At 42.2% G+C, this 13,288-nt stretch overlaps 1 pseudogene; it reads right to left on the bottom strand.

Annotated features, from left to right (window-relative positions):
• The window catches only part of LOC114630986, a 16,872-nt pseudogene extending 4,449 nt beyond the window's left edge, over positions 1-12,423 (bottom strand).
• Between the last annotated feature and the right edge of the window lie 865 nt (positions 12,424-13,288).

The raw sequence follows: 13,288 nt of genomic DNA on the forward strand, positions 1-13,288 counted from the left end.
GCAGATAGACTCAAAGCAGTGTACCATATCATCTTAAGAATAGCAGGGAGACCATAACTCAAGCAGTGTACCGTATCTTCTGAAGAACAGCAGGTAGATCATAATTCAAGGCAGTGTACCTTATAGACGATGACATGTTTCAAGGCACAGGCCAAGAAGATTTTGTACTTTTCCACCACCTGGCCCCTCTTACCCCCTCCCCTTGTAAAACATGCTATAAAAAAGCATTTCATGTTCAAAAAAGAAAAGAAATTTTAAAAAAATTATTTAAAAAAAATAAAAAATAAAAAAAAAGTAGATTAAAAAAATAAAACTTAGGCTAGCCAGTGGATTGGTCCTGACAAAGACACTCAAGTGCCTGTGGTGCCCAGGCATCTGGAAGAAAGACTCCCAAGTCTCCACCCCAGCCACACCTGCCAGGGTGGGACTCTAGACAGACACTCAAGTGCCTGACCATGTCTAGCAGGCCTGGAACAGCTGTAAGAAAGACATTCAAGAGCTCCTCTTCCTTTTCCATCTCTTCTTCCTCCTCTTCTTCGTCATTTGTCTTCTTCTTTTTCATTTATTTATACATTTATTTATTTTCTCATTCATTCATTTATTCTCTTTAAATCCCAACATCCACCTCCTCTTCCTTGTCCCCTCATTACAGCTCCTCCTTCAATCCCCCTTCCCTATCCTCTCTGAGAAGGGGGAGGCCTTCCCTGGGTATCACCTCACTCTGGCAGGTCAAGTCACTGTAGGAGGTGCATCCTCTCCCACTGAGGCCAGACAAGATGGCCCAGTTAGGGGAACAGGATCCAGAGGCAGGCAACTTGGTCACAGATAGCTCCCGCCCCAGTAGTTGGGGGACCCACATGAAGACCAAACTACATATCTGGTAAGTACATGTGGGGAGCCTACATCCACCCCATGTATGTTCTTTGGTTGGTGGTTCAATCGCTGGCAGTACCCCAGGGTCCAGTTAAATTAATTCTTTCGGTCTTCCTGTAACATCCCTGTCCTCTTTGGGTTCCTCAGGCCTTCCCCGAACTCTTCTGCAAGACTACCCAAGCTCTACCTAATGTTGGCAGTGGGTCACTGTATCTGTTTGCATTGCCTGTATGTTAAACTTCTCAGAGGACAGTTATGTTAGACTGCCATCATAACACAGTATCATTAATAGTGTCAGGGGTTGGTTCTTTTTTGCCCATAGCGTGGGTATCAATAAGAGATAGTCATTTGGTTGGACATTCTTTCTGTCTCTGCTCAATCTTTGTCACTGCACATCTTTAAACAGTACCATTTTTGAAGTTTTTGTGGGTGACTGTCCTTATACCTCCACTGGGAGTCCTTCCTGGCAACAGGAAGTGGCCACTTCAAACACCATATCCCTCACTGCTAGGAGTCTCAGTTAGAGTCACTCCCATATACTCCCTGGGGCCCCCTCCCCTCCCAAGTCTCTGGCATGTCCTAGAGATGCCCCATCTCCACCAAATTCCATTCTTCTCCCCTTCTCTCCCTACTCCTGATCACCCTTCAGCTAAGCTCCCTACCCTTTTCTCTCACACCTAGTTCTCTCCATCCATCCACCTTGATATCTGTTTTATTTCCCCTTCTGAGAAAGATCCAAGTATCCCCTTCAGGCCTTCCTTGTTATTTTGGCTTCTTTGGTTCTGTGGATTATAGCATGATTATCCTGTCCTTTCTGGCTAATATCCACTTATAAATGAGTATATACCATGTATGTCCTTTTAGTCCTGGATTACCTCTCTCAGGATAATATTTTCTAGTTCCATCCATTTGTCTACAAAATTCATGATGTCTTGTTTTTAATAGCTGAGTAGTATTCCATTGTGTAAAAGAACCACATGTTCTTTACCTGTTCCTCAGTTGAAGGACATCTTTCTAGTTATTTCTAGTTGCCAGCTATTTCAAATAAAGCTGCTTGAGCATAGTTGAGCAAGTGTCTTTGTGGTCAAGGATCTTTTGGGTATACTCAGTGGTATAACTGAGTCTTGAGATAGTACTATCTCAATTTTCTGAGAAAAGTCCCAATTGATTTCCAGAGTAGTTGTACAAGTTTGCACTCTCACCAGCAGTGGAGTGTTCTTCTTACTCTACATCCTTACCAGCATGTGCTCTCTCTTGAGATTTTGATCTTAGCCATTCTGATGGGTGTAAGGTAGAATCTCAGAGTTATTTTGATTTGCATTTCCTTGAGGATTAAGAGTGTTGAACATTTCTTTAAGTGTTCCTCTGTTGAGAATTCTGTTTAGCTCTCTAACCCTTTTAAAAATAGGATTATTTGGTTTGTCAGTGTATGACATCTTGATTTCTTTGTATATTTTGGATATTGAGTCTCTGTCAGATGTAGTTTGTGAAAATCTTTTCCTAGTCTATGTGTAGGCTGCCATTTTCTCCTCTTCCTCCTCTTCTTCCTCTTCCTCCTCCTTCTGTTACTTCATTTCTCCTTTTCTTTTTCTATGCCCCTTTCTTTTATAACTCACTAATTAAAATTAAATTTTTAGACCGTTTTTTGTACTTTTTTTCAAGAAAGTCTTTTTCTGTGTAACCCTGGCCATCCAGGGACTCCTTCTGTAGAAGATGCTGGCCTGGAACTAAGAAATGTACCTGCTTTTACTGCCCAAATGCTGGATTAAAGGTGTGCTCAGTAACTCCCAGGACACAATTGGGATGACATTAGCTGAAATGCCCAACATCAGAGAGATAAAACTGGAAGAGACCACCTCCAGTAGATAGACATGGCATCCTGTTGAGGGATAGGGCCACCCAGCCATCTCAAAAAATTTAACCCAGAATTGTTCCTATGTAAAATAAATCTAGGGACAAAAAAAAATAGAGCAAAGTCTGAAAGAAAGGCCATCCAAAGACTGTCCCACCTTGGGATCCATCCCATGTGCAGATACCAAACCCCAACACTACTGCTGATGCCAAGATGTGCTGGCAGACAGGAACCACATATGACAGCCCTCTGAGAGTCTCTGCTAGCACCTGACTGAGACTGATGAAGTTACTTACAGCCAACCACTGGACCAAGCCTGGGACCCTTGTGGAAGAGTTAGAGAAAGAACTGAAGGAGCTGAAGGAGATTGTAACCCCATAGGAAGAACAACAGTGTCAATTAACTAGACCTCTCAGTGCACCAGAGACTAAGCCACCAATCAAAGAGCAGACATGGACTGGTGTATGTTTCCTGCTACATATGTAGCAGATGACCGCCTTGTCTGGCCTCAGTGGGAGGCACTGTGCTTGATCCTTTGGAGGCTTGATGCCCCCAGAGAAGGGGGATGCTAAAGGGGAGAAGTGGAAGTGGGTGGGTGGGTGTGGGGCAGCATACTCTTACAGGCAAGGGAGAGGGAAAATGGGGTGGAGATTCATGGAAGGGGAACCAGGAAGGGTGACTTTTGAAATATAAATATATATAATAATCAATAATTTAAAAAAAGTTTGCTGAGGTGCCACCTATGGATTATTTTTGTACTTTTTATGTGGAGACAGACCACAACTAAATTTTCCAGTTTTGCTTGGAGTTACTCTATAACTCAGACAGGTCTTACCTTGTGATCTCTAGCCTCTTAGTTCCCTGAGTAGCTAGGACTAAAAGTCTATTTTTGTCTTATCTGGCTTTATTTTATTTTTTATGATGCCCAGGGCTTTGGAAATACATGGGCAACTGTATACCACTGCTATATCCCTAGCCTAACAACTGCTTTAAATGTTTAACACGTGTCTCATGATTTAGCGATTCTGCTCTATGTTGTAAATTCAAAATTTTAATACATGTGATCACATGACATCATGTGTGAAAATGTCCATACAACTTATTAAAATTCAAACCTGGTTTGGATGGACCTATAAATCAATAATCCAACCACTCTGGAAGGCAAGACAGTGAGATCATGTGTTCAGGCTCCTCCTGGACTATATAAAAACCATGTCTCCAGAAAGAAGAGCTAGTTACCAAGGAAAACAGTTTTCATAGATAGGTAAGTGGATAAAGTATGTTGTGTGCACACTTGGATGGCATTCCACAATAAAAGGAAACATAACCAGTATGTGAAGTGACCTAACCAGTCATAAAATATTCTATTTATATTGGATTTGAGACAAGTCCCAGGATAGTAAGATAAAGTAATGTCATGTTTATTCTGAAGCAGCATTTAAGATACTGAATAGCAGGACAGGGGCCTGAGGGAAGGATAGACTTTACTTATGGCTTGTCAAACTTATACCTAAAAGAGAATAATTCAATTGCATGTAAACAATCCACACTAGTCCGAGTGTGTAGTTCATGGGTTGAAACATTGCCTAACGGGCACAAGTCTTAAGATCAATCCCTAGTGCTATTAAAAACAATCCACACCCAAGCTATCACAAGCTATCACAAATGAGATAATAATTAAAAATCTAGAGCATATTCTAAGTGTCTTTTCCCAGTTTAGTGTGTCTATACAGAGCTGATGAACAGAGACATGCTGGCAGTAGGAACTTCAATCAGCACTGTGCATATAGAATGGAAATATCCTAAGTGGTCAGTCTCACTGAGAGGAAGGTCTTCCCTGCTCCCAGTTCAAGTCAGCAAGGACTTAATATTATCCTTGTAATGGCCTTGTTTGCACATCCTACCAGAAGAGGGCGCAAGAAGGAATTCTTGAGACTGATTTCCCAGAGAACTGATTCTCACCACACAGCAAATCTGTGGGCATCGCAACCCGGAATTTCACAATTTATAAGACTGTACATTTGTTACTGTTGTTGTAAGTTACTGAAGTTATGATTTTTGTTTTGCTTCAGAGTTGTGGGTCTCGTCTTGCCTCAGATTTATGGAATCCTCCTATCTCAGCCCATGCATCTGAGGACACAGATACTATAAGTCATACCTGTAGTTATTGATCTTATAGGAACAGACGTCTGAAGGGAAAAAGACTTACAGAAAGTAGACTTTCTAATAATTATAAATATGAGAAAATGTGAACTTGATGAGAGAGGATACAGAATTCGATGAAAACAATCTCCTGTGGTCTAAAGTCCCAGAAGCATCCACTTCATTTGAACAGGGTCTGGTACTTGGAGAAGAGGAAACTGAGGAAGGGGAGAGGATAGTGGAACAAAGGAAGGAAGGAAGGAAGGAAGGAAGGAAGGAAGGAAGGAAGGAAGGAAGGAAGGAAGGGAGGGAGGGAGGGAGGGAGGGAGGGCAGGAGGGAGGGATTAAGGGAGGAAGAAAGAAAGAAAGGAAGAAAGGGAGGAAGGAATGAAGGAAGGGAAAAAAGGAAGGAAAGAGTAGCCTAGTCCAGTGAATAGTTAAAGAAGATGGAGGTACTTTGGGGCTCAAACATCCACACTATTATTAGAGTTTTTATTGACTCTAATAAAAGTTTGTCCAGAATGATAAGGAATAACACAGAGAGTTGTTTTCATGCATGTCTGAAAGAGCAAATGCCAAGGTTGGAAATCCTTATGTAGTTGTTGGAATAAATGATATAGATAAATGGACTTTGTAATTTTAGAATTACCCCAAGCTGCTTTCAACCTCAAACGTCTTTTCTGACACAGGTCAGTACAGTACTGCATGCTTGTCCTGAGAACCCTTTAGCTCCTGGATATTCTGGAGCAGAGTCTTGGTCAATAACTGCAGTCTTCTGGCCTTCAGGACTTGGCCCACAGCAGGCTGGTTGTTCAGCTGCAGATACTGCTCATTTGGTCCAACACAGGCCAGTAGGGTAGACTCTCGCTTTTGGGGTTACTGTGGATATGGAAGGAAGAGTGAAGGTTTCTCTTCATCAAGGAAGAGTGAAGGTTTCTCTGACCCAAAGCCTGATGCTCATATTTGGTGAAGGCAGTGGATGGGTAGACCAAGGGCCTCAGGGAACAAATGGACTGGTGTAGTAATATAGGAACCAGTGTCACCTATGTGAAAATTCTTAGAGGCCAACAGCTCCTGAGGATGCTTGGGTAAGAACTTCCCATCCACCACACCAGGGATCAACTTGAAGACCTACACAGCATTGATGGTCAGTGTTGAAGATCAATCATATAAATATTCTAATGCCCATGACTATCCACAGCAATTCCCTATATTCTATCTCATTCCAGGGTTCTATGCACACTCTAGGAAGAACTTTACATTATAATTAGCTTGTCTTGTTCTTTTTGCACAGTGTACTAAAAGGACAGCAAATCATAGAGATGAGTTAGCACATTTGAGTAGTAAGTAATGGTAATCCCACATTCTGTTCATCAGGTCCTCCAAGACACACAATTCTCCCAACCTGGTTCATAGCCAGCATCTCTTGTTTACTCATTGCTCAAAGGCAGTGTATCAGGGCTTCTGAGTCTGGAGCCTCACATTCAGATAGGTTGGCTACTGTCTGTAAATGGAACGAACCATGGCTAGCTCATCCCTCCTAGCAGGAAGCAGAGTTTCTGTGATTCAACAAGAAGTTATTATTCCTAAATACCACATCCTAGTGTTTGCTGTGTATGAATGGAGGAAGTGGAAGTTTTCACATTTTCTGTTGCTCAGAGATGACAGCTGGGAAAGACATTCTCCCAGCAAATTATTTTGTTGTTGCTTTGGTGATACTTTTCATGATATCCCTTGTTCCCATTTGTCTATACCAGCCTATCTGGCCTATGACCTTCCAGGGAGTCTTCTGTCTTTGTTTCCTGTATCTCCATAGGAACACTGAGTTTTCTTATTGCCACTACCAGCTTTGTATGAGTTCAAAGGATTTGAACTCAGGATCTCAGGGTTGTAGAGCAAATACTTTTACCAGCTGGCCCTTTTCCCTCAATCATGTGTTCTTGTTAGATTTCTTTTTTATCTACTCAACACGATCTTTCATCATCTGTAAAGAGGAACTTTGGCTGAGAAAATTGCCCTCTATCTGATTGGTCCATAGGCAAGTCTCAGGATTTTCCTGAGAAATGACTAATGCAGAAGAGCCCACCTCACTGTGGGCAGTGCCACTCATCGGCAGATGTTCTGAGTTGTATAATAAAGCTAACTGAGGAAGGTATGGGTAACAAGCCAGTAAACATGTTATTCTTTGGCCTCTGATTCAGTTCTAGCCTCCAGGTACATGCCAGAGTGCATACTTCCAATCAAGACAAATTATAAACTGTCAAATGAAATAAACCTTTTCCTGCTTAGGAGCTTCTGGTAATGGTCTTTATCACAATGATAAGAAACAGCCCAGAGCCTCCCGGCCCAGAGAGGGTAGTGGCTGGGACACAGAGTAGGACTCTGGTTATGGCTTTAAAATCTGAGGGTCTCAGGGCTTTCTGGCTCTCTGTGTTTTACTGAAATGCTGATGATAAGTTCTAAAAGATCCTAAAAACTTCTTCTGAGGGTAAAAGACTGAAGGCTTAGGTGATTAACACCTGTAGCCTAACAGCAGAGGATTAGGCAATGTGGCCTTTGTTCTGTCTCAGCAGGAACTGCTTGGCTGTGACTTATGCCTGCTAGTCTGTGGTCCCTGGAAGAAAAGATACTTAGAGATATCACTTATAGCATTTATTACTACTTTGTTAAAAGTTTAAAACTATAGCACCTATGAAAACTATCTAAGGAGAAAAGTGGAAAGGTTCTAAGTGATGGAAAAGGAAAACTTCTATCTGGGAAAAGGAAAAAATTCTTTTCTATCTCTATTCTATCTTCTAGTCTAACTCTCTATTCTAACTCTATTCTATATCTAACTAACTCACTCTCATCTCTTTGTCCTCAGTACTTATACATCTTACAGAGTACATGGTCACATGTTACAAAGTTCATCTCAAGTTCACACCAAAATTCAAATCATAAATTGAAATAGAAGTTTACAACAGGGAATGTTTACATGCATATACATTAGGAGTAATTATCTGACTAAACACCCATCACTTTTCTAGCTCCACAGGTTCACTGAAGGTTTAAAAATATAACTAAGAAATTAGTGAAGTTTTGTATAGATAAACCCAGGCAATATTTTTCTCTTCTTTCCTAGCACCTATAATAAATCAAGAGTTCCCTTTTAGTGACCATTAGTTAATTGTTTTATGACCTCTTGGAATGTACTCTGAGCAGGAGAAAGTCTGGTTACTATCTAAGGGCAATTAACTGATGATACTCAAGAGACTGGCAAAGTTCTCATTGCAGTTTTGACTATCAGAAAGGGACCTAATACCAGTTCCACTATAAAAGAGCTTAATAATCATTGATATTATTTTAGAAATTCTTATAGGATCATGATTAAGACTTAAGTCTTCTATCTGTCTATATAGCATCACGACAAGACAGTACATCTTCGTGGGTCTGCAGAGATCTGCTCCAAAGGGGTGTGCTATTGCTTACTGATTGTTATATATGTTTAATAGTAATAATAGTAGGAAAAGCATATTAATAACTGAAATCTTTCCTAATAATAAGTTCCCCACAGCCTTGCTGGATGAGGAAGCACTTGTCACAGATTATATAATATTCTGAGACAAGCATTTAAGGATGACCACCTGCTAATTATTAGCTTGTCCCATTATGTTTTCTGATAAGAAACAAACTGGGAAACCATGCATAAGAGCCTTTGCTAACTACAGAAACCACTGGATAGAGGTTTGCAGTCATATACTATGCTGAGCATACATAAAATTCCCTTAACTGAACACCAGAGTACCAGAGGCAAAGACTGAGGCAGCTGGTGTTCTTGAGAGCACTTACCTTGTAGACCACTTCAGAGGTGTCAGAGATGAGGTCAGGCAGCAGAGCCACTCCACTCTGCATAATATCTCCATGAAAGAGTCCTTAGGACATGGGGAACACAACATGAGAAGACACACTTGTGCCTCCTGCTGAGACTCCAAATTTAGTGACCCTGTCACAGTTGCTTACAAAGTAAGCAATATTTTTCTGCACCCAGTGTAGGACAGCCACTTGGTCCAAGTATCCTCGGTTGCCTCTGGCATGCTGGTCTCCAGTGCTGAGAAGTAGCAGGAAGAAGAATTGCATGGCTGCCCATGTACTACTTAGTCCCCATTACCCAGCCCAGTCCCAGGCTTACCTGAAGAAGCCAAGGATACACAAGTGATACTGGATAAAGACAATTACGAGTTCCTCAGTAGCTACCAGTGTGGATGCATCATTCATGGAAGCCCATCCTAGAACCAGTCCACCACCGTGAATCCATACCATCACCTGGAGACAGCAACTCAGATGCCAGGAGGCCCACACACATCCCAAGCTCATCCAGACTGCCTACTAGGTTATCAACTGCTTTGCTCAGTGCAGGTCGACCTACAAACAGATCTCTTCAGGATCTCAGGAGGTGAGTCACAGATGAGGTGCTTTAGGCCTGTGAGCATGTTTCCATTCCTGCTTTGCCAACAGAAAATCTCAGCATGGATTAGACTCCAGATCTAAATTAAAGTCGTTGTTATTCTCAGACCCATCTAATTAGACCAAAAAAAAAAGTGTCTTTCTGAGTGGCTTTCCTGATTGCTAATCAAAATGAGCATTAGATTGCACTGGCAGAACAGATAACTTGCAGCTAGAAATTGGGTGATGTCAATAATCAGTCCTTGTGCACCATCCTGAGTAGATGTGCCAAGATGATAGAGGTCCTGGTTTAATCAAAACTTAGAGCCTCTTACCTTACAGAGATGCAACAATCTCACACACACACACACACACACACACACACACACACACACACACACAGACATTTAGGCAGTTCATCAGTGAATGACATGACCTTCTTGAACCCAATAAGGTAAAACTACTAATCAGGGTCTAAACTACAGTGGAGCTCAGTGCCCTGGGCCCGGAGGGGATTTGAGGAGACCTTAGGGAAGGGGGCAAAGAATGATAGGACAAGAGACACAAAGAAGCACAAGTCTGAATGGCTGATCAAGTGTTTAAACTTTATTGTTCCGGTTGCTGTTATAAAGACAAGCAGGAAGGAGTCAGGGTTCAGGGTCATCCCATAATTGCAAAGTTCTCTAAGCCCACAAGAGATCCTATCCCAAATTACTTATCTAAATATTTTCTCACAAGCAAGAAGGCAATTAAAACATTTCTCAGCTTGAGTTGCTTACCTGATTAATAGTTTCTCCCTGGCAGGAGGCAATAAAATATTCCTTAACTCAGCCTATTTACTTAACTGACATTTGCTGTCAGGCAGAAGGGCAATAAAATTATTTCTAAACACAGGCTCTTTACTTACCTGACATTTGCTACCAGGCAGAATAGAGTCTTGGCCCCCAGCAGCTCAGATTTATTTTGTTCCTTTCCATCTTCCACAGAAATAAATGACCTGTTCCCAGTGGCCATAGCCTGACACTCACAGGCAGGTTAGAGCCCTCGTGGGCATGGGCTGGAGTGTAGATGTTGAGATACGGGCAGTCCTCAGACTCAGGAATGGGAAGTATGATCAGCTTCATCTCCTTCATGACCTCTAAATTCATCATATCAGTCTGCAGACACCTAGTGAAAATGGAAGACAGGAAGTTCAAGGTATGTTGTAGTCAAATCTATATCTTAGTCCAAATTTTCTCTCAGCCACCTACAGCTGTTTTCTTAAAGGCCTGATAACATATGATTCTTCTCTAAAGTCAGTACCACAGTAAAGACCACTAGCCCTTTGGAAATGGACATGAAGCCATATTTTTCAGGGTGGACAGTTCATATATAGTAATATTCTGGAGACTAGTATATGGAGACTTCTGACAGCTTCATTGAAAATGATTGGCTATCTGATTGAATACTGTGTGTAAAATTTAAATCCTGATGTGGTGGTTAGTTTTGATTGTTGACTTCACACACTATAGAATCACCTGGGAAAAGAATCTTACTGAGAGATTGTCTTGATCCTGTTGGCAGATCGGCATGCCAGTGACAAATTATTTCAATCATGTCCTTTGCAATAGTAATACTTGCCCATGGTAGGAGGTGCCATTCCCTAGGAAGGGGGCTTTTGAATTGTTTAAAAATCAAGAGAGTAAGTGAAGGTTAGTAGGCATGCCTGTGACCTTTAAACTCTGTTCCTGATTATGGATGTGATACAATCAGCTTTCTTAAACTTCTGCCTTTTTGGTTTCCCACCTATGATTGTCTATAAGCTGGAACTGTGATCCATAATAAAATCTGTCTTCACTAATTTGCTATATAAGGATACATTATCACAGCAGCAGAAATAAAACACAGATATATGGGCCATGGGATACTGTGCCCACATAGCAAATATAGGAATGAATGGACAGTACCATTCTATAGGTAGTGAGATATCAGTTCACTTACAAGTACCAATAAGGTACCTCCTTGTTCCACATAGTCTCCAGTTGAAAGCATGTGTTCTTTTCCTTAGTCAATGGCACAGGGACAGTAGATGGTCACAGAGACTGTGAAAAATGGGCTCAGTCTCTGCTTCTTAAGGTAATACCTTCAACTAAATCTCTACAGGTACCAAACTCTGACCCAACAGGCTAGCACCGATTTTCTACTGTAATCCTTAGCACATTTGTCAGAAACATGCATGAGAGATGCCCCTCAGCAGAGGTGGAAAACTGCTACAGAGCTGAGGTGGAGGAAGCATTGCAGTGGGACCTAGAGCACAGTCTTGAAGTCCCCTTGGTCCTAGAACTTACATGGCCGGCTATAAGGTCCCATCTGTCACACCACTCCATGGCTCAGGGTCCTCAGGAGGTGCAAAGGGCAGTGGTCCTACAGGGGGCTTGGCGAAGGGAATTTCCAGGAAGGTGTGGACACCGGCTTTAGTGTCTTTGACATGGGCAAGGCTGCCTCTCACCTGGCCTGTGTGCATGTTCCTGATGGGGCTGGCTGAGTCCTGGCCTGAAGTAGAGAGATGCCATCAGCTGTCACTACACTTGAAAATTTCTACCTCATAATCACCATGGTAAATGGAGAAGGTAAGTTAGGTCATTTTAGTTCAGCAGTAGGATGTGGAAATGAGGGCCTCTGGATTACCTAGGGACAGAAACCTTGTCCACTGTCAGGGGTCTTCCATATTCAACAAAGTGACAGGCTCAGAGCCACTTGGCATTATGAATGAATTGTTGTCATTATCCATATTCAGTAGCATTTCTAGATACAACCACTTACAGAGGAGAGACATATCCTGCTTGTTCTTCCATCCCTGTTGCCTCCTCAGTATATGCTAACCTTAGACATCTGTGACTCTCTGTGTGCCCTGGTGGGACATTAGAAAACACACAATCTCGATGCCTTCTTCATCTGTCATTCTCCACCAGCTCAATTTCCCTCTCTGTTGCCTTCCATCCCACAAGCTCAGCCTCTGATTTTGCAGAACTGAGGCAGCTCTGACCCATGTTCTTTCTGTTCACTAAGACAGTCTCACCTTGCATATGTTAGAGGAGAAGCAGGAGCCCATAGGCTACAACATACAGCCAACCAGGAAGTTTAGCATATGGCATGGTAGAATCTCAGGCTTAAACCTGTGCAAGATGAGAGTCTCACAGCAGGAAACATAACAGATCTGCCTGGCTCAGGCAGGAATATGTACCTTTTGGGGTGGAGATGTAAACATTTGATTGGATGGGGCACAGTTCTTATTACAGAAGAACTGATAAGGCAGAAGGCACAGGAACTCAATAGCTAGCAGGCTGGCAAAGCCACCTCTGCCATTTCTGTTCCTTTTCTGGCCTCTTGAACAGACACAGCATGGCATCTGAAGTCCTCTGGAATGCCAGGATTCCTGATCTCCAATATGGAGTCATCATGATCCCTAGTTCTTACCAACCCAATGTAGGTGTGGGTGTGAAAATCACAGAGCAGGAAGCTATAACAGGAGAAGACATAGGGCTCCTGTCAACTGGTACACAGTTGTGATACCAACATAAGGAGAAGAAAAAGAGCAGGATCTTGAGTGTGCCTTTATCCCTCAAGACTCCTCTGATCTCACAACACTCATAGAGTAGTGAGTCCACTCTGGAGGCCCATGTCCCTTATGGTGACCTTAGGATCACAGATGCACATCCCCTGTTAGGTCATGGTAGCTTCCTTGAAAGACAATGAAGTTCTTACACTTGTGCCTCCATCTGCATAATGTGGTTACTCACAGCCCAGATCCTGTTTAGATCAACTTCACAGTCATTTGTCCATCGACAAACATTTTAACGTTTTCTGCCATTTACATTTGCATTGTGTAGATATATGTTCAATCACATACAGGCAGAGGTCCGAAGATAATTTGTAGGAGTCAGTTCTATTTATCCTCCATATGGGTTCAAGGACCAAACACAGGTTGTTAGGCTTGGCAGCAAATTCCTAACTGGCTAA

The sequence above is a fragment of the Grammomys surdaster genome, unplaced genomic scaffold (genome assembly GCF_004785775.1).
Source record: "Grammomys surdaster isolate TR1022 unplaced genomic scaffold, NIH_TR_1.0 349, whole genome shotgun sequence".
Lineage (NCBI taxonomy): Eukaryota > Metazoa > Chordata > Mammalia > Rodentia > Muridae > Grammomys > Grammomys surdaster.